The 22,083-nt window shown below is 34.1% G+C and overlaps 1 long non-coding RNA gene across 1 annotated transcript; it reads right to left on the bottom strand.

The window, feature by feature from the left end:
• Nucleotides 1-16,320: 16,320 nt before the first annotated feature.
• On the bottom strand, nt 16,321-19,388 carry LOC126734510 (uncharacterized). Its single transcript, XR_007660073.1, has 3 exons — nt 19,244-19,388; nt 17,291-17,438; nt 16,321-17,212 (listed from the first exon to the last, which is right to left on the bottom strand). It is a non-coding gene; the product is annotated as an uncharacterized LOC126734510 (long non-coding RNA).
• Between the last annotated feature and the right edge of the window lie 2,695 nt (nt 19,389-22,083).

The following is a 22,083-nucleotide window of genomic DNA, read 5'->3' as shown; positions in this document are numbered from 1 at the left end:
ACAGGATATAATTCCAAATCGCTATTATTCTCAGCCACATCCAGAACATTTACAAATTTATTATTATTACACATTGCCCTTAAATGTCCTTGCCGGTGACAGAAATTACAAACATATTCTTTAAATGGACACTGATTTGCCGTATGATTTATTTTTCCACATCCAAAACACTTACCTCTGACTCCGTTATTGCACCTGTTATTGTTGTTTCTCCCACCTGCCAATCTTTCGTCAGCCCACACTGGCCCCTCTCCGGACCAAGAACTATGCCCAGCGCCTCCAACGCGACCTACGTTTCGGACAGGTACTGCTGCTCGGTTGCCACTGTTTCCGCGAAATCCTGCTGGCCTTGCCTGATATTGGTTTGGGTTAATTCCTCCTCTGCTTTTCGTTATTTTATGTATCTCTGCTGATGGCTCTGGTTCTCTTTTGATTACCAAGGGTAGGGAAGCGGCTTCTTTTATGCCAGACTCTGTTGCTTCCTGTATGCCGGCAGTATCTACGGCTTTGCTCAAATCAACTGTAGCTTTAAGTGTGTAGAGATTGTTTTTTACCTTGCCTTCATTGTAGTGATTAATGAAAATGTCCGTCAGCTTAGTCTCTAAAGCAGTGCCAAATTGACATTTACTGGATAATCCTTTTAGGCGAGTTGACCACTGTTGTGCCGTTTCGTCCTGATCTTTATAGGCAGCATAAAATTTACCCCTCTCTACCCACACTACATTTTTCTCCTCAAAATACTTTGATAAGTAATCTGTGAGAGTCGTAAAACTCGCAGCTTCCGGTTTATCCGGTACACAAAGATTTTGCAATAACAAGTAAGCCTCTTCAGTGAGACTACAAAGCAATACAGCTCTTTTCATGGCATCATCAGTAATCTGCTTTGCTACGAAGTACTGAGTAAGTCTGCTATAAAACACATTCCAGTCACTTGCCTTCAGATTAAACACTAAATTTATACCCATGTCTCCGACACCCGCCATGTCGTCAGTCACAGTCGGTATACAATTGCACTAACTCACTACTATTTTAACTTATACTATTTTAAATACTTGTTCTGTTCACCCACCATAAGTGCTCTCCTATTCCTCAATTTACTAACGTGAGTATCGATCGTCGCCAGTGTAATATCCAGGAATGGTAATTAAAACACGAGATGAACAGTAACCGTTTATTGTTGCTCTTCCCCAAAAATAACTGAACTGCATTGCATTTTATCGAATTTTGCCCAACTCGTACATTTAAATACCTATGCGAGGTTGCCATATTTACCATGCGTAAATCCTATTATTCAATACATTACAAGAAGCATTTATTTATCAAAGAAAACAACTGTTGTCCAGAGATAGGTTTAAATTTAATTTCTCCAATCACTACTGATAATCAACATCGGCATTTCTCATTGCTGAAATAATTAGGTCATTCGTAGTATTTTTCTGCTTTTCACCAGTATACATATTATCAGATGGTACCATATTCGGGGAAAGCTGATATTCCGTATTATATTCTGGTGATGTGAATTGAGATGTGGATTCACTTGCTTGTGAAGATGGCTTTTCAAAATAATCATGATTGTTGTTACGATATATTGAAGTGTTACTACATAGCGATTCTGATGTCCTGGAGTTTTGTTCAGATGCATTTTGAAGATATTGTCGTCGAACTTTATTTAAGTGAAGTTGAATATATTCCTGTGTATCTAATGCCTAAAGTATGGGCAACGCTTTTAGTTGGGCAGCGACGTGTGTACCGAAGATGTCAAATTCATTAGCTTCGACCCTCGAGTTAGCAGTCTCGACTATATCTTTTAAATGATGAGTCATACTCGCAAGCTGGGTAATCCTTCTCTTTTTTGTTGAAGGTGCTGAGTTAACCGTGTCCGGTTGACGAAAAGAATCTAGAGTAGTTTTATTTACATCATCAGTAGTTGAACTGTCGGAAATCTGAAAATAAAATAAAACAATTATTTATGAATATATTATGTATGTTTTTTTTTCAGAATCCTGCCACTACAGACTGGAAAATTATTGATAATGGTTTTCGAAAAGAATGGAATTTTCCCGGATGCTGTGGAGCAATCGACGGCAAACACCTGACGGAGGCGTATTTCGTAATTGTAGTTTATATCAAGCGTTAGAAAGTGGTATACTACCAGAGGGTCATGTCCTAGTTGGTGACAATGCATTTCCCTTGAAAGAGTACCTATTAAAACCTTTTCCAGGTAATCGATTAACGTTAAAGCAAAAAATTTTTAATTATCGATTGACTCGGGCAAGAAGAATAGTGGAAAACGCTTTCGGTATTCTAGCTGCCAGGTTCAGAGTGTTTGAGAAACCGATGGTCTACAGTCCTGCAAAAGTTGTTACCATTGTAAAGGCATGTTGCGCATGACATAATTGGTTCAGACAAACAAAACTACAGAACCAGCAATTAGAATATACAGTAGACATAGAAAATCATGATGCAGGAATTGTCATTCCTGGTAATTGGAGAAATGAGCCAAAGTGTCAAGGATTACAACCGCTACCAAATAGTTTAAGCAACCGTTCATCTCAATGGTCTGTGGATCTTCGAGAGAGTTATGCAAATTACTTTGTGGAAGATGGATCGGTTCCCTGGCAGACAAGAATGAGACATTAAAATCTGACGAATAGATAGATAAAAAGGAAAACGACGAACAGACGAGTTTTATTTCTAACTAAATTCATTTAAAACATTTCCACAATTTTCTAATAGTAGCAAAATTTACAAACAAAAAAATTAAAAAATGAAAAAGTACTCACCAAGTTGCTTTCACTTTCTGTCAGTACTAAGGGAATGTTTCGTCAAGAAGCATCAAATAAACTGAACCATTTTACTGTAGGAATGTAGATTGTGCCAATACCGGCGCCAGAATCTTTAGTTTCTTTTTAATTCTTGGGAGTAAGATGATCTGAAAAAAAAATTATTTTAAGTTAGTGTTGACACTATAAATATTGTAACGCCTCGTTCTTGATTATAATAAAAAAAACCACAGGGACGATATAATATGTATTGACAATGTAGATTTGTAAAAATATATAATTACCAAAAATATATACTCACCTGATGTTTTTGATTTTTAATTTAATTTCCTTCTCGCCAAAACCAAATATGTTCATCATATGTTCCAAGTCCATATATGCAGATTGCTTCATTTGTTTATTTTTATAATGTTGGGACTTGACATTCTGCAAACACTCATGTGCTAAATATTTAAAAACAAATTTGAAAATAGTTTCTTCGCTTTATCAAAACGACATTTTTGCAACAGCTAATGAACTCTTCACTTGACTAAAAAAATGACACGTTGAGACTTGTTTAGCGGCTAAACTACTAAGCAGGGACGCGGGGTGGGAAGGCTACTCGCTCGATAATAATAGAGCAATATGGATTGACTCGACTAAATCACTTACTACTAATTAACTAAATTTTTGAAAGTTCACACATATTTAGTTACTAAATTACTTGCTACTCGACTAAATTACTAGCCTAGTCCGAACCAGGCTTAACGGTTATAACTCCGACACCATACCTGTTTATCCCTTTACTTCCGTCTACGTATATATGTGTTATGTCTTGGTCGTCTTGTATTATTCCTGTCTTTACATCTCCGAAGCTTGGGTGCGGCTTGTCTATCGGTAATGTTTTATCCCAATTTATGTCTTGTCTAAACAGTTCGTATGTTTGTTGTCTCACTGTCGCTTCTGCCCATGCCAAAGTTACTTGTAGAGCCGAGTTTGAGGTGGTTCTATATGCTCTGTTTGTTATTAGGAGGATCGGTCTGAGAGCCTCTGCTCTGTTGCCCCAGATCTCTAATGCATATAGAATTGCTGGCATTACTACCTTGTGTATTATTTCTTTAAAAATATTGCAGTTATAGTCATATTTTCTCTTTATGGTGCCAGTGATCCTCATTGTTAATTTATGCACTTTATTTCTCGTATGTTTCATATGCTCTATAAAAACGAGCCTTCTGTCTATCATGAGACCTAAATACTTGATTTGGTCTTCTTATTTTAATGTGCTTGCATCTATTTTGATGTTTGGCGGTCTTATGTTTTCCCCCTTTGGCATGAACATAGTTTTTGTCGTTGTTTCATTGTACTTTAATAGCCCGTGCGAGAGCTTTAACATGCCTTAGTAAGAAGTATTCTTGAATATTCTAGCTTTAGATAGTCCCTAGCTTATACAGGGTGGCCCATAGAAAACGTACCGCAAGGCATTACAGGGTGGAAAAACACTTTTCGGCAAAATCCAAATATACTTCAGGTATGTTTGTCGGGGGGACAACTTTTGACATAAAAACCATTTAAAAAAACTCAACCCCCTAAGCTGGGGTAATCTTTAAATTTTTTCTCAGATAGACGGAGGGGTCAAGTGGTACCTCTTTAAAAGGGCCTTATCATTCCCTATACAACACTGCTTAGTTTTTAAAAATTGAGTCACTCGTTTAAGAAATATGGGACTTTCGATAATTGAATATTAATCTGTGACGAGATAATTAAAATTTATTAAGAGAGTGAGACTAAACCCAGAGTGAATATAGAACACATTCTTAAGTCGAAACACTAATTTAATAATTTCAAGTAAACAAACGATAAGAATGCGAGAACACATTTAGTTAATAAAAATATCCGGTTTCTTTCTTTACGTTTAAATTAGATCAAGTAGTTTTGTTAGATACCTGATTTGTGGTTAAAGTGTTTAAAAATTTTTGAACTTTTAAATTTATTAGTAATTATGGTGTACTCAATTGCAGAAAAAGTGGAGATTATTAAGTTTTTTTTAATAACACCTTGAGTGTGGAAATCGGAGTTAAATCAGTCGCGGATTTATTTAATCAACGGCATCGTGAGAAATATCTCGCTGCGAAAACTGTTCGGGAATTGGTTGCAAAGTTTCGCAAAACAGGTTCAGTTCATAACAAAAAGAGGAATATTGAAAATGCAGGGTTACATGAAGCTATGGAGATTGCAGTATTGGGGGAAGTTGCAATGGATAGTACGTTAAGTGCAAGACAATTGGCCATTGTAATGGGTGTGCCATGAATAAGTATCCAAAGGGTATTGAAGAACTACAAGTTCCTTCCCTATCAAATTCGCTTAGTGCATGAATTTAATGAAGACGACTTTGATCGTCGCTTGCAGTTTTGCGAAGTTTTAGTATTTAATGTGTGTTTTTCGAAAGAGTGTTGTTTCTTCCTAAATGGTTTAGTTAACACCCCTAGAAATTAAATGTATGGGCTGGTATTTTTGAAAATTCCATTGTGGGCCCTTTTTGCCTCCCTGGAAATTTAACAGGCGATATGTACTCAGATTTGTTACAAAAGGCCATCGACCCAGCTCTAACAAATATCATAGAAGAGGACCGCGTATACAATAAACAGGAATTGATTTTCCAACAAGACGGAGCTCCTTCACATTTCTATGTACGCAACTACTTAAATGACAGATTTCCAGGACGCTGGATAGGACGAAGGGGAGCAATTGAGTGGCCACCTCGGTCACCCGATTTAGGTCCCTTAGATTTTTTCTTGTGGGGACACATAGAATCCTTAGTTCACAAAACTCCACCTGCTACATTAGAAGAGCTGCGAAGAAGAATTATTAACGTATGTCGCGAACTGACACCGCAAATTCTTCTAAACGTTCATTTGTATCACTGTATAAACGTTGGCGGATAGCACTTCGAGCATTTACTTGATTAATATGGTAAACATTAAATCGCTTTTTGTATTTTTCGTCACACATTATTATTTAACTTTCAAGGGCCCATATTTATTAAACGAGTGACTCTATTTTTAAAAACTAAGCAGCGTTGTATAGGGAATGACGTTCTATTAAAAAAATCATGTCACCCCCGCTTAGGGGGTTGAGTTTTTTGAAATAGTTTTTATGTCAAGAGTTGTCCCCTTGACAAATATACTTGACGTATTTTTGGATTTTGCTAAAAAGTTTTTTCCCACCCTGTAATGCTTCGTTTTCAATGGGTCACCCTGTATTTGTAATACAGAAAGGTATATGGTGAACTCAGGGAAAATTTAACAATTATCTGCTGTTTAAACACTCTCTTAGTCCAAGATATTGCATATGGGATAAGACTGCTATGCGTCGTCTGAATTCCTATGCTACTCCTCTTTATAAGCTCGCAATAGTCTAATGCCTTAGGACTACCTCGTTAGTAACCTCCGATTTAAGATCCCTCCGAGGACAATTACAATTGTTTCAACCAGAGAGTCGTCGGATAAGTTATGGTCAAACTGCATTTATGCAAAGAATTATGACAGTATATATGGAGCATTTCACTTACCTTGTTCGCATAGGACTGAACAGTCGTAAAACACAATTGCTTTTTATCAAAGTGGGCCAAGTTTGAGCTGACATAAAAGAAGTAATGGAAGCATGAAAATAATTCCTCGAATACCTGTTAAGCATAGATGCAGTAACTAGGAACATGAAAAAAGTATATCAAAGAGCAGAGGACGTACCAGATGAGGTCATATTCTTATAATTAATAAGAATATGAAGCAGTACGATTAAAACAAAAGAAATGTTTATGGATATAGAAGAAGATCAAGAAGGTAGGCCACACGATTAACGAGGATAAGACCAAAGTATATGCACATGTAGCAAGTATGGACAAAATAGTACAAAGCATAGCCATGAATACCTACAATTTTAAATGAGTAAACCAATTTTATTACATAGGATCATTTATAACCCAGGATTACGATATCAATATCGAAAAAAAGCAAGAATTCAAAAAAAACTACAAATTAAAGATAGCGCATAAAACACTCGAATTATAGCCTAATATCGGTGATAGCAATAATATTGCCAAAATATCTGAGGTCTGTATTAAAACGAACTTTTTATAAATAGATATAAACATAACATGGTGTTTGCAAAAATTATTTTTTACAATAAACAAATTGGCTTAGTTCAGCGCCATTATGACCCGGGGGTGCAGGGGGTGCGGGGCACCCGGGCGGTAGGTCAGAGTAACTAAATAAATATTTTTTTAATAAATATTTTTAAAATGTAATAATATGTTTCAAAAACTATTATACACCATAGAAATGCGATGATTGAACCTACTGCCTATTTATTATGCATAATATTTTTTTTATTTTTTCTGAAATTTAAGGAGTTTTTTTTTCCTTTTTTTAGATACCTATTACTCCTATTAGAAATCTTCCAATTTTTTTACTCTTGAGATTTTTTAAATTTTATTAGCACAATTAATTTTATTTTAAAAAGTAATGTTGACTTATTTAGAGTCAAATAATATAATAACTAAAAAAAATAATTAATTTTGAACTTGAGGAAAAAATGAAAAAATGATATGAGTTACGAATAGCTAGTAGTCGCACTCATTCACTAATTCCGTTTGGCTACTCACCTTTTAAATATTAGTTATTTGCTTAATAAAAAAGAAGCATTTAATGTTAATATTTATTTTTTTTAATTTGAAATGTTAAAAATATATCTCTTTATTCATTCAGGCAAAATATAGGATAACTTGGATTTATTTTAATTTTGGAATTGTTTTATTATAGATGTCTGATAATCGAAAAAAGCTTTCTGGAGCACAGTACAGAAAACGAAAACGTGAAAAAGAAGAATTAACTAAAAAGGCTTGCAGTTTACTCCAAGCGTTTTTAATCCCAACAAGATCACATGACAAACCATTTTCAACCAAGTTCCCAAGCCCAAGATGAAAATGTGACGGAGAGTATATGTATAATGGTCAATAGCGGAGAAGAGAAGAAGAACTCATCGAATACCAAAACTATAGTGGAAGGTGATGTTTTATTTTAGCAGAACAACGATCTGAAGTAAGCTTTGAAAATATTAATGTCTATAAGGATCCTGGCTATTAACCAAATGTTTTATTGGATAAAATTAAATTAACTCTGATAGAGTTAGGGCCTACGCAACTAACGGAGGCTGATATGACGTTTCCTTTAAATAAAGGCAATAGAGGATTCTCATCTATTTATTATTAAAAAAAAACGTGTAATGGAGAAATAATTCCGAGGGTTTGCCTAGTATATTCTAAATCAAAAGATTGTGTATATTGGTTTTCTTGCAAAATATTTAAAACTTTTTCTATTGGTAGTGGTTTGGTTGAGGGTTATAACGATTGGAGACATTTAAGTCAACTTATAGAAAGACATGAAAAGTCAAAGGGGCATATTTGTAATACAAAATCTTGGCTTGATTTAAAACAATTTCTTTTAAAACGACAACTGATTCACTAAACGAGAAATTAATAAACATGGAAAAAGATAGATGGATTTCTGTGGATCTGAAATTATAATTTATGTTGTCAAGTTTTTAGCCGGTCAAAATTTGAGTTTTAGAGGTGAAAATAACAAGATATGCGAGCAACAAAACGAAAACTTTTTAAAATTAATCAAAACAATTGCCAATTTTAATGAAACAATATGCGATCATATTAACAGGATTAAAAGAACTCAAATATGCATCAAATATGCCTCATTATTTAGGTGTTCATATTAAAAATGAATTAATTTTCTTTCTGAGAGAGCAAATAAGACATGACATTATATCTATGTTAAATGCTAGTAAATATTTTTCAATTATTTTGGATACGACTCCTGACGTGAGTCATCAAGACCCACTAACTATTGTAATAAAGTTTGTTTTATAAAATAATACATCAAAGCAAATCGAAATTAGAGAGCATTTTTTGGGATTTATTTCAATATCAGATTCGACAGGACAAGGCTTAACTAATATTTTATTGGATTTTTTGGAGACTCACAACATTTGTTTAGGCGATTTAAGGGGTCAGGGATATGATAATGGAGCGAATATGAGGGGTCGCAATAATCGTTTACAAAAAAAAATTATTGAATTGAACCCTAGAGCTTTTTACGTGTCTTGTGCAGCATGTAGCTTAAATTTAGTTGTTAATGACGCTGCAAAAGCATCTTTAGAAATTACAAGTTTCTTTGCTATTGTGCAGGAACTTTACGTTTTTTTCTCCGCGTCAACTAAACGTTGGCAAGTTTTAAAAGATGAAATCCCAACGTTAACACTAAAACCTCTTTCTAGTACTAGATGGGAAAGCAGAATAGATGCTCTGAAAGTTCTTAGACATAATTTAGGAAAAATATATGACGCTTTATTTGCACTTTACTCTGATAATAACCGGGACTCCGATACCAAAACTATGACTAATTCATTACTCTTAAAAATTAAGTCGTTTAAATTTATTTGTTTCATTATTATATGGTACAATGTGTTAACAAAAATTAATATTGCAAGTAAAGTGATGCAGGAATCCGATGTTGCCTTACCTAATATTATTTTAATCTTAAAACAGACGAAAACATATATATCTACTATTGAATCAGATGAAGGTTTCACTGATATTTTAGAGGAGGCCAAAAAAGTTGCCGAATATATTGATTGCGACCCTTCGTTTCCACCGATTAATATTGTTAGACCCCGAACAAAAAAGCGTTTATTTGACCATGAGTGTGTAGACGAGGCCCCTAAAAATCCAGTTGATCAGTTTAAAATTAATTTTTATTTTGTTATATTAGATATCACATTATTAAAATTGGAAGAAAGATTCGAGCAAATGAAGCAACATGATACGTTGTTTAATTTTCTTAACAACCTACATAGCTTTCTCCAAACAGAAAAATCAATTAGGTTTGCAAAATGTGAAGCTCTTGAGAAAATTTTATACGATCCATCAAAAAATGAAAAAGATATTTTAGCTCAAGATTTATCTGATGAAATTGATAATGTTGCACCCTATATTTCCCCTGAAATGAATGCCTTAAATGTTCTTACCTACCTATTTGTAAATAACCTCATCTATGTTTTTCCCAATTTAGGAATTTCCATTAGAATTTTTTTAACATTACAGTTGTCACAGTAGCTAGTGGAGAAAGAAGCTTTTCTAAACTCAAAATAATAAAAAAATATTTACGATCCACAATGGGTCAAGAGAGGCTTTCTGACATATCAATAATTAGTATTGAAAAAGAAATAGCAGAAAATATAGATGTGTCTAACATTGTTAAAACATTTGCATTAAAAAAAGCGAGAAAAGCAAACTTTGTATAATCATTGCATATGTTAGCTACCTGCCCCTTTATGTATACATATACATATTATAAAGTGCATGTTGCGTATGTAAATAATATGTATGTATGTATTTAATTACAAAATAAATGTATGTATATTAATTAAATGTTTGTATTTAATTACAACTTATTTGTAAATACATTACATTACAAATAAATTGTAAATAAAATTATGATTTAATATAAAATAAAGTGTTTATGTTTCTAAAATGTTGTTTTTTTTAACGTTAAATTATTTCAAGTTATTTATTTACAAATGTTTATCAAAGGCCGGATTCGGTGGGGTAAAGGAGGGGCGGCAAAATTTTTCTCGCACCCGGGCGGCAGATACCCTAGGAACGGCCCTGGTTTAGTTAGAGTAACTGGTTTTAAAAAAATCCTTTATTATGTCAAAAATTGCACATTTATCTGACAGCTAGAAATTCTAAGAAACATGCACTGGATTTTGAGAGCGATCTTAGAATAGAAATTATTATTATTTTTTTTAAATATGTCTAATCGAATTAATTACTCACTTCTTATTCACAACGAAAGAAATTACCCTATTATTTCAAATTAGGGGAAATGTTTTAAAATGTTCACACCAGAAAAAATTATATTGTCACAAACTTTCAGTTTAATATAGTATAATATTAATGATTCAGATGTTTTAATGATAAATGATCCCACATGACACGATAATACTTAATTTTGCTACCAAAAGCAAATTTTTTTAATTACACCTATACGATCATTTGTTTTAAACCGAAAAACCTAATGACCACATTTGCCATTTTTCCACGGCCCGTATTACGTCTTTAATTTAAGGTATCAATCCATTAATCATTCAAGGCGTAACAAATTTTGGCACAGGGCTCGTCCGGCTTATAACGTTGCATCATTATATGCAATTTCTGTTAAAAACCCACCACTTTTTATTACCGCGCTAAAATAATAAATGAAGTGCACGTTTAGTGCTTTTAGGGTGAGTTTTATAAATTAGTTAACATTTTGTGTTTTCCATCAGGAAGTAATTAAATTAATAATAGATAAGTTAATATTTGTGAATTAATTAATATCAAATGGAGCACAGAACATTCTTATTTTACTATTTAACATTTTCCTAAGAAATGATAGTTGGTTTTATTACTATTTGGTATTAAGAAAGTAACTTGTCTAAAAAAGAAAAAAAGAAGAAGAAGAGTAAGAGTGCTCCTTGATAACTCCTTTTTTCATATTTCTACGTTTGTTCCTACTTGAACAAATTGACCATATTTACCCATTTTAGCCAAAAATTATTCAGGCGGTTTTCGAGGTCACTTTTCGAACTTTTGATATGTCTTATCTGAATCTGTCTTCTAGTTGCTTCATAGTTAGTCTATGGGATAAAGCTTTTAAAATATTTTTATAGTGAGCCACTAACACTAAAAATTTTTTGAATTTTAAAAAACCGTTGGAATTTTCCCGATAGCTCCCATAGAAGCCGAGATATCGATCTTCAAAGTTAGGGTTTTTTCACTTTTCGGGTATACCCCCCCGTATCGAATTTTTTCACCAAAAATTCGAAATCAAACTAAGTATACCAGCGTCTTATTTGGGTCACCTAGATTACGAAAACATCGGGTTATAACAGGATCCGAGCAGAACTAAGGGAATGAGAGCACTTTGAAAATCCTGAAAAAGTCGTTTTCGACGTCCGTTTTTGAGGCCAAAAATGGGCATCAAAAATGCCATATCTCGGCTATCGTAAAAGCTACGACCTTGCGGATGGCCTCGTTGGATTCAAACCGACGAAACTAAGACAAAACCGTTAGAATTTTCCCGATAGCTGCCATAGAAGCCGAGATATCGACCTTCAAAGATTGGATTTTTTCATTTTTCAGGTATACCCCCCCGTATCGAATTTTTTCACCAGAAATTCATTTTTTTCGAAATCAAACTAAGTATACCAGCGTCTTATTTGGGTCACCTAGATGACGAAAACACCAGGTTATAAAAGGATCAGAGCAGAACTAAGGGAATGAGAGCACTTTGAAAATCCTGAAAAAGTCGTTTTCGACGTCCGTTTTTAAAGCCAAAAATAGGCATCAAAAATGCCATATCTCGGCTATCGTAAAAGCTACGACCTTGCGGATGGCCTCGTTGGATTCAGAACGATGAAACTAAGACAAAACCGTTGGAATTTTCCCGATAGTTCCCATAGAAGCCGAGATATCGACCTTCAAAGTTTGGGTTTTTTCCTTTTTCGGGTATACCCCCCGTATCGAATTTTTTCACCAAAAATTGATTTTTTTCGAAATCAAACTAAGTATACCAGCGTCTTATTTAGGTCATCTAGATTACGAAAACACTGGGTTATAACAGGATCCGAGCAGAACTAAGGGAATGAGAGCACTTTGAAAATCCTGAAAAAGTCGTTTTCGACGTCCGTTTTTGAGGCCAAAAATGAGCATCAAAAATGCCATATCTCAGCTATCGTAAAAGCTACGATCTTGCGGATGGCCTCGTTGGATTCAGAACGATGAAACTAAGACAAAACCGTTGGAATTTTCCCGATAGCTCCCATAGAAGCCGAGATATCGACCTTCAAAGTTTGGGTTTTTTCCTTTTTCGGGTATACCCCCCCGTATCGAATTTTTTCACCAAAAATTGATTTTTTTTAAAATCAAACTAGGTATACCAGCATCTTATTTGGGTCACCTAGATTACGAAAACACCGGGTTATAAAAGGATCCGAGCAGAACTAAGAGTATGAGTATAAGAGTATGAGATTCAGAACGACGAAACTAAGACAAAACCGTTAGAATTTTCCCGATAGCTGCCATAGAAGCCGAGATATCGACCTTCAAAATTTGGGTTTTTTCATTTTTCGGGTATACCCCCCTGTATCGAATTTTTTCACCAAAAATTACCAGCGTCTTATTTGGGTCACCTAGATTACGAAAATATAGTAAAATATATATATATTATATATATATATATATATTATATATGTATTATATATATATATATATATTATATTATTATTATATTATATAATATATATTATTATATTATTATATATATATATATATATATATATATATATATATACACATATATATTGAATTCAGTTTTTGTTTTTGACGTTTCAGTTCTGAGATTTCATCCTTAACTTCTTTTTTTCTTATGGCGGCCATTTTGTTTTTTTGCTAAATTAAAAAGATCTTTTTTTCCCTTTAAAATGATGTATAACACTTTATGAAAATATTTCATTCTTATGTCAAAAAGTTACAAAGTTCATTTTGCGCAGAGTTGGCCATGAATGCGGAGGCCATGACTACGGAGGCGATTTGTCATATAAACAATTATTATTGCTTAATGATTTAGCGTCATTTACTGATAGTTTTGCAAAATATTATTTATTTGATTTAACTTTTTATCTTGTTTAGTAGTTCTTATCTTGTTAATTTTTTGTTCTTGTTCTTGTTAGTGTTAAATAGTTTTTTCGTATCTAGTTGTTTTCGTTTGTCTTTAGTGAGTTTTGTTTAAATTTTTAATTTCCGAAAATAGCCATGAGATATACCAGTGAAGAAAAATTTGACATATTGGAATGTTATATTACATGTAATAGAAATGCAAATTTTGCAATCGCTAGGTATTTGGAACTGTATCCTGAGAGACAACAGCCAGGTCCAAGACTATTCGCTAGGCTTGTCATGAACCTTAGAACTCATGGAAGTTTTTAAATACCAACGCCAGAAAATTATCAAAGGGACAATGAAGCTCGCGATGAAAACATTTTAGATCATTTTAATGCCAACCCGAAAACATCGACCCGAAAAGCTGTAACTTATATGAATATACCAAGGACTACCATTCAAAGAGTCCTTAAAAAAAATAAATATCATCCATATAAGCCTACTATTGTTCAAGGTTTAAGGGATACAGACTACCCAAGACGATTAGAATTTTCAAACTGGTTTGTAAGGCAATGTCAAGAAATACCTAATTTCAGCAGAAAAATTATTTGGACCGACGAAACGTTTTTTAGCAACTGCGGAGTATTTAACAGGCATAATCGTCACTTTTGGGCTACTGAGAATCCTCATGAAGTAGCTGAACGTAGACTACAAGTAAAATTTGGATTTAATGTATGGTGTGGTATGTAAGGTAAGTTAATTACCCACTCCACAAAATAATTTTCAAGTAAAATGCTATAATTGTTTTTAGATAATCACCTTATTGGGCCCTTTATTTATAACCAAACACTGACAAGTCAAAGATATCTAAATCTTTTGGAAGAGCAGATATTACCTGCCGTGAGAGCTATAATACCTGAAGAACAAATATTGAGTGATGTGTGGTTTCAACAGGATGGGTGTCCCGCACATAATACTCGGGACGTTCAAAATTTGTTAACGCAAGCATTTAATAATAAACTTATCGCGAACCGCGGTGCTGTAAATTGGCCAGCTAGGTCTCCAGATATTACACCCCTGGATTTTTATCTTTGGGGATATGTTACAAATGAAGTTTACGAATTTGAACCTCCTGCGACACTCGAACAACTAGAGGATAGGGTTCGGACTGTCTTAAATAATATAAATAGAAACACCCTGCGCAAGGTAACTAGAAGTGTTTTAAAGAAATGTGAAGAATGTTTTAACAAAAATGGCCGTCATTTTGAATAGTTTAATGTAATATTATTGTTACAAGTAGTTCATTGTTTTAGTTAGAAATTACGTAAAAGTATAAGTTAGCAAGTTAGTAAGTTAATAAAAATTGTGTGTATCACAAAATGCCAATAAAAGTCATGGCCAACTCAGCGAAAAATAAACTATCTAATTTTTTGACTTAAACACAAAATATTTTCATAAAGTGTTATACATCATTTTAAAGGGAAGAAAAAGATCTTTTTAATTCAGCAAAAAAACAAAATGGCCGCCATAAGAAAAAAAGAAGTTGAGGATGAAATCTCAGAACCGAAACGTCAAAAACAAAAACTGAATTCAGTTATGCGTTGTCCTTAAAAAGTTGTCCTAATAATGTTTTTACAGATTTTAAAAAAACGTTGAAAAAAAAATACAGCCTTTTTTCAGAAATGCAACCTTTAGATTTTTTCCAAATATTTCAAAATCGGAAAAAGATAAAATCGTTCTGAAAGCGGCACTTAATTGGTAACTAAATGCCCTACAACTTTCCCCATTTAACCAATTTTCTATCTCTTATAGTTTCCAAGATACCCATACATGTACACCCAATTTGGGCCACACTGTATAGCCGAAATATTATTATCAACTGAAATTTGTAAAAGTTGCATTGTTTGGATTTTCTTCGACGGACAGCAGAATGATTAATTTTGTTTCTTCAGAAATTTTTGGACGACCTGATCTTGGCAAATCCCTAACATGACCTAAAGTTATGAATTGTGCTCTATTCTACTAACTGTTGACTAAGAAATAGGATGGTCTGGGTATTTGGCATTAAACAGTTCCCTTCTTTTTGCGTGCGCACTCGATCCCCGTACCCTAGCATCATTAAAATTTCAATTCGTTGCGTTTTCGTTAAATTTGCCATTATTTATTCTTATAAAAACTATTAATTTTCGAACAGACAGTGACATTTGAAAATTGAGATTCTTTACAAGTGCAACCATGAAAATGGAAACAATTGGCATTGTTTATAACATTATTTTTATCCTCGATTTTACCTTAATTTGTAGTAATAAGCGAACTTATTTGTTTTCTTGTTATTTAAATGTAGATATTTCGGAAACATTTGAGTTTTAAGATAAGGTGTGTTATACGAAACTTGCTTGGAATTTCGCCTATGTTTCATAAATACAATAAAAAATATAGCATTCCCTTTAAAAAAATGACCGATGACGTCTTTTTTTTTGTTTCAATGTTTCCTGTCAAAATTTATGTGAAATAATGCGCAACTTAAAATAAAAATCGACGGGTCCGAGCGTTTTCTCAAAAAATCATGTCTCTAATTTTTATCGAATTTATGCTTTTAGATATATATATATATATATATATATATATATATATCTATACAGGGTGTTCATTTAAAAACTTTACTACGGATTAAACACTACGGATTTATCGAAAACCACTGTTAAAAAAAAAATAGCCGCATGTTGGCGAATGTCTGTACTAAATATTAATTTTCGGAGAAAATAAATACAATACATGTAGTAGGTAAGAAAATAAACTCAAAATAAAAAGTAGGTAACGCTAAACAGAAATATGAAACAAATCCACATAATTTAATTAAGTAATTTAAATGCTGCCTGAATCATACCATCGATATTTTGAGACTCCTCATAGTAGTGTTCACGAGAGTTTTCACAAGGTTTCACTAAAGCATTACTATATTCAGGTGGCTTAATAACCGAATCATGAGGGCTGGTTATTGCTGAATGAGATGAATCTTCACTTGAAGATAAGGCAGAGTTACTTCTCAACATGTTATCAAGTGTGAGCACAGTAGAAGGTAGGAATTGACGTTCTAGAGGCATTATCGGTTGTGAAAACCTTGCAATGCTTTCTAATTCGAAATTTGTAACAACTTGAGCAACCCTAGCTCTCGTATTAGCAATTAAATCCGGAGGGAACTGTACTACAGTTTCTGCCAAACTTTCAATAAACTTATAAATAGGATGCCGTTCGTTCTCAACATTTTTACTTTTATTTGAGTTTTGTAGCAAACTTTGAATCACTTCGAATCGTTCTGTTTGCTTTTTTTGAATTTGGTTCCAAATCTGAGTTGCATCTGGTGCAAGATGAGTTTTTCTTCGTTTATTTTTATCATTCAAATTTTCGTTTAGTGCGCCGTTCTGGCTTCTTTATTGTATTTTCGTCGGAAGTGGTACATTCGCCATAACTTTGTTGTGATTTTAATGTCTTATCATTGCTTGCCTCATTGTCAGATTCCGGAATTCGGAAATACATCGCTTAAGATTTCATTGTCAACCATACCTTCTTTAGATGCACCAATGTGCTGCACACTAGATGAACTACCTGCTTCATTTTCATCAGTTCTGTTAGATTGTTGCGTCGATTCTTCTTGCTCATTTTGTTCAACTGAACAGTGAATCTACAAAAAAAATAGATAAAATATGCAACAAACAGCAGGAAAACATGAAAAAATAATATGTGACATAGATATACTTACTCCCTTTCAGCTAAAGAGGCGTCCAGAAACTTAAGGCGGTCATTATCGCCATACTTCGATTTGGTTGCCGCAGAACCAGTTATTGCCCGTTTTTTATTTCTTTTATAGGCATCTCGGATATTTCTCCATCGTTTTTTGCAGTCTTCCTCTGAAATAAGTAGGTTTCACAGTAAAATTAATAAAACCTCAGATGTACGGCTACCAGTAAACTAAGATAACGCATAGTATCAATGATGACGTGCTTCTAAAGTTTTATTAATTTTACTAATATTTTGTAAGAAATGTATCTCTTTGCAGCTATAGAATTAAACAAGTAAAAAATACCTGATATTGAAAACATAGGCATAATTAAACTTGCTAACTGACAAATCGTAGGTTTAATTATGCTGGTATTTGCACCTGTTGGAAGAGTCTTGTTGTGTTCCACCATGTTCCATGTGTTCCACCACCACGATACACCCAATATTTAAATGGTGTATAAATGAAATGTTTGATTTTGTTCTTTCCAGATTCTTGGCGATTGGAGAGACATACAGATCCCTTGGAAATCAATTTCGTATTCATTACACTTGGATATCACGCAAAATTATTCCTAAAACCCTCTCAGCCATCTGTAGAAATCTACAAAAGACAGCATTGCCTGAAATCACGGAAGACTTATTGAGAAAAGTTGCTGCAGGTTACGAGCGGCGTTGGAGCTACCCTCACTGTGTGGGTAGTATAGATGGAAAGCATATTCGAATTCGCTGTCCTCCAAATACGGGATCTTCATTTTTCGCCTATAAAGAATTCTTTTCCGTGATTTTGTTTGCGTTTGTTGATCAAAATTACAAGCTTTTGGCTGTTGACGTTGGATCTTTAGGAAAAGAGAGTGATGCCGGAATATTTGCCAAATCTCCTATAGGAACGATTATTAATTAAAGCTCTTAATTTTCCATCCCCAGATGCTATGCCAGGTGCAAATATCATCTTGCCTTATGTTGTGTTGGGCGACGAAGCATTCAAACTAACCACTAGTCTGATGCGGCCTTACCCACACAACCAAGCAAAAGATAATAAAGCATACAGAACATATAATTACAGACATTGCCGTGCACGAAGAACAGTAGAAAATGCTTTTGGGCTACCAAGTCAGGTGTTTCGTATCTTTTATACCCCAATTGCAGTGAAACCAGAAACTGTTGACGATATTATCCTAGTATGTTGTATAATCCATAACTTTATTCGGGAGGAAAATATTTCTAATGTGATGGATGACATGCCAAAGGCAAAGGCAACGTTGTTGACAACCCACTTCAGAAATTTACCGTTGACAGTTGGCCGAATTGGAAATTTTCAGGCATATGGTGTAAGGGATCAATTCAAAAATTACTTCTGCAGTCCCGAAGGCAAAACGACTATGTTGACCGTACTGAATAGTGGGAAGTACAGATGGAATTAAATTTGAAAAAACTTATTTCAGTTTTTTTATATAAATACTTATACCTGGGTATTATAGAAATAAATGGAGGTATTATGGCAATAAATAGAGATTCGAAAACTAATTCTTATTTTAAGAGAAAGCAGTGGTGTACAATTTTTCTCTACGAAAATATTCAAGGCAAAACCCGTACGGACGCCACTGGTAAACATATTAAAATTATGTGTACATCATAAAATGCATATTGATGTATAGAAGATATGTACCAAATTTTATAAAGATATCCAGAATAGTATCACAGTAATTATAAAAAATATATTTATTATTTTTTTTAGTTTAACATTATGCTCCTTAAAAATTAGGGTGTGCCGGACCTATGGACCATATGGACCTTTAGTCTTAGAATCATCCAAGGATTATCACCCGGCCTTAAGTATCGGCACCCTGTATGTATTTCAATCTTTCTTACTCTAACACCAAACAATTAATAAGAGATTGCATTCATATTAAAATCAAATAGTAATACTACTGACCTGAATGCCTCAAAATCTCCGAGATGTTTTTCCATGCGTTGTCTTTGGCCACCTTATCACTAAACAATCTACTAAACGTTCGTCGAAGTCATCATCTATGGTTTGTGACATGGCAGAAAAAAAAAACAAATAATTTAACCGCCAAAAATACCAAATAGACCGATGCCGGGGATGCTACAAAAGTACTAGCTACGCTGTCGCTGTCGTTCAGAAACTATTTTATTTTTCTCGACGACGTACCGCGACGACATCTGCGATGCCCCCGTATCGGTGCCGCAATTCGATAGGTTAATAGCTCCGCAGGGAGCTATTTACATCTGTGGGTTAAACAACACTTTGACTGGTGCCAGATTAAATAATGGTGCCGTACATGGCCACCGCAGTGTCGCACGTCGTTATCGTATGTCGCAGTGTCGGAAAGTAAATCATCCTACCTTTAGCCGCATGTTGGCGAATGTCTGTACTTTTTATACCGGGTGACCCAATAAGACTGTTCTTCAGCTATATTTCGGGAACCGTTCGTCATAGGAGCAAAAACATTTATGTAAATCGGTCATGAAAAATCACTGAAAAATATTTTTGAAGTTCAAAAAATGACCATCAGAGGGCATAATTGCCATTCTATATTTTAAAATTGCATTTTCTTTAAATTTCGCATAATAAACTAATTTTTTTTCACTTTTTTAAGAGAACCAGAAATTCATTTTTGTAAAAAAAACAGTTTTTTCAAAAGTAAAGATGGTGGTGGGTGTTCAATTATTTTTGCAATAACCTGCTTTAGCATCTTAACGCTTTGACCGATTTTAACAAATTTAGTATCGTTGAAAAGAGCATTTCTTGGGCAATAAGAATCAATTAAAATATAGTTAATTTACTTGAATCCTTCTCCGCCAGGGAGCTAGTTATAACACCATGCCACAAAATCCTAAAAAAATCAAATGAAATGATATGACAATGGTAGATGCTAGGGGGAGACTCCGAACTAATAGCAAGTTACTATATTTCATATTTGAAAAATGCTGCTTTTGCATAATTCGTTCTAAATTAAACTTCTTCATTGCAGTTTCATCGTTGATTACGGCACCCAGTTATTTAAGTCGTAATACTCGCTTTATAATGTTTCCATTGACCATCAATGCGGTATTGATTTTGAGCTGGCGACCATTTGCATTTTGGAATGGGTTTTTGTGAATTAAGATCATGTGGTAGTTACATGACATTGCAGAAAACACAATTTCGCGTTACCGGTACCTATAAAAATTATACCAAAAGGAAGGAAATGCTCAGAAAAGTAAGTAAGCACTGAATTGAAGTTTTTTAGTTAGTAACAGATCCCAAAGGAAACCTTAACTTGCATTTGCGCTTTACTTTTTAGGGTAACCAATAACGAACGACCTCTCAGATCTTCGGTCAAGATTCGAATAGGCTTCATCCTTGGACAATTTAATCCAAGAAGACGTTTGGACAACGATTAGCATCTTGTTGCCAATGCATTTTACTAAAATTCACTATACCAGGCCACTTCGAGTAGTATTGTGAAACAAACAAAAATATTGGAAAACCACACTTGAGACTCGAAATCATGATGGAAAATCTTCTCGAAAATCACTGAAATCTATTTTATTAATCAACAGGCAATTACACCAACACTTCATTATAAATTTTAAAACAATAACACAAACTACTTTTTACAGATCAGCGGTAACTAATGATGAATTTCAAGATGAAGGTTAACTTCCAAGAAAACGGGAGTGTCTCAAGTAATGAATCCGTAAGCTATCAGCATACGAAACACGGGAGCGGAAATAAATAATTGAATCAAAAGTCAATATTCTTAGGGGAACTATGGACAAAATGACATACAGTTTTCATATTGCTCTATAAAACTTTAATTTAAACAGTGAAGAAGGTCAAAATATGTAACAAATATCTTTGACACATCAACTTTTCATGTAACAAAATATTTTGGAAATAATTGTAAAGGTATAAAAAGTTAAAAGCTAAACACTAAAATGTAACAGAAAACCATTTTGTCCATACTAAATGGACAAAATAACATATGTTCTATGGATAAAATGACAAACACCAAAACTACTTTGAATCAGGAACACATAGTTCGCAAATAAACATTTTTGTCTTTTGAGGTATGTTGGCGCAAATAGCATGAGCCCACTGTGAACATACCTTACATCGTAACCAGTTCTCACCAGGTTTCGAACGCGAATACAGGTCGTTGCAATATATACAAGGGCAATCGTCTTCGTCAATTTGCGTATCACTTGTGAATGGATCTTTATCATCTTTGTCATTCTCATTGTAATCAAATACAGTCCTTGTAATCCTTCTCTTCTTTGTTTCGGAGACGACTTTAGTGTCATTTTTGGCTTTTACCTCCACCATATTTGGCGTAGAAGTGAGGACTAAATGAGTTTGTTGCTTCTTTGGTCTTCTCTTTCCTTGACCTCTGACTAGATTTCCTTGCGGTATAGGTGATAAAACTTCGAGCGGAACGAGTAAAGCTTCTTTAGAGGGTCCAGGCTTCTCTTTATCACGGATTATTTCATCTGGTAGGGTAGAAGCAGTTTCATTATTATCAGATCTTGAGCTTGCTGATATCTCTATGGACATAGGTTCAGGAGTCATTATTGGAACAATTGTTGTCTGGGCAGGCTGAAACATGTATTCTGGAAAGATATCGGAAGCAATAGGCCAAAGACCAGTGTTTTTAAATCCTTGGCAAGCATTTTGCACGGTAGCGGATTTGCCATATGCCTGATTAAATAAATTCCCTATCTGCAGATGAGTCACTACGCGGCCTGGATGAAGCTTTAACCACTTTG

Source organism: Anthonomus grandis, chromosome 3, assembly GCF_022605725.1.
Source record: "Anthonomus grandis grandis chromosome 3, icAntGran1.3, whole genome shotgun sequence".
Taxonomy (NCBI): domain Eukaryota; kingdom Metazoa; phylum Arthropoda; class Insecta; order Coleoptera; family Curculionidae; genus Anthonomus; species Anthonomus grandis.
This window is presented reverse-complemented; position numbering and strand designations above follow the sequence as displayed.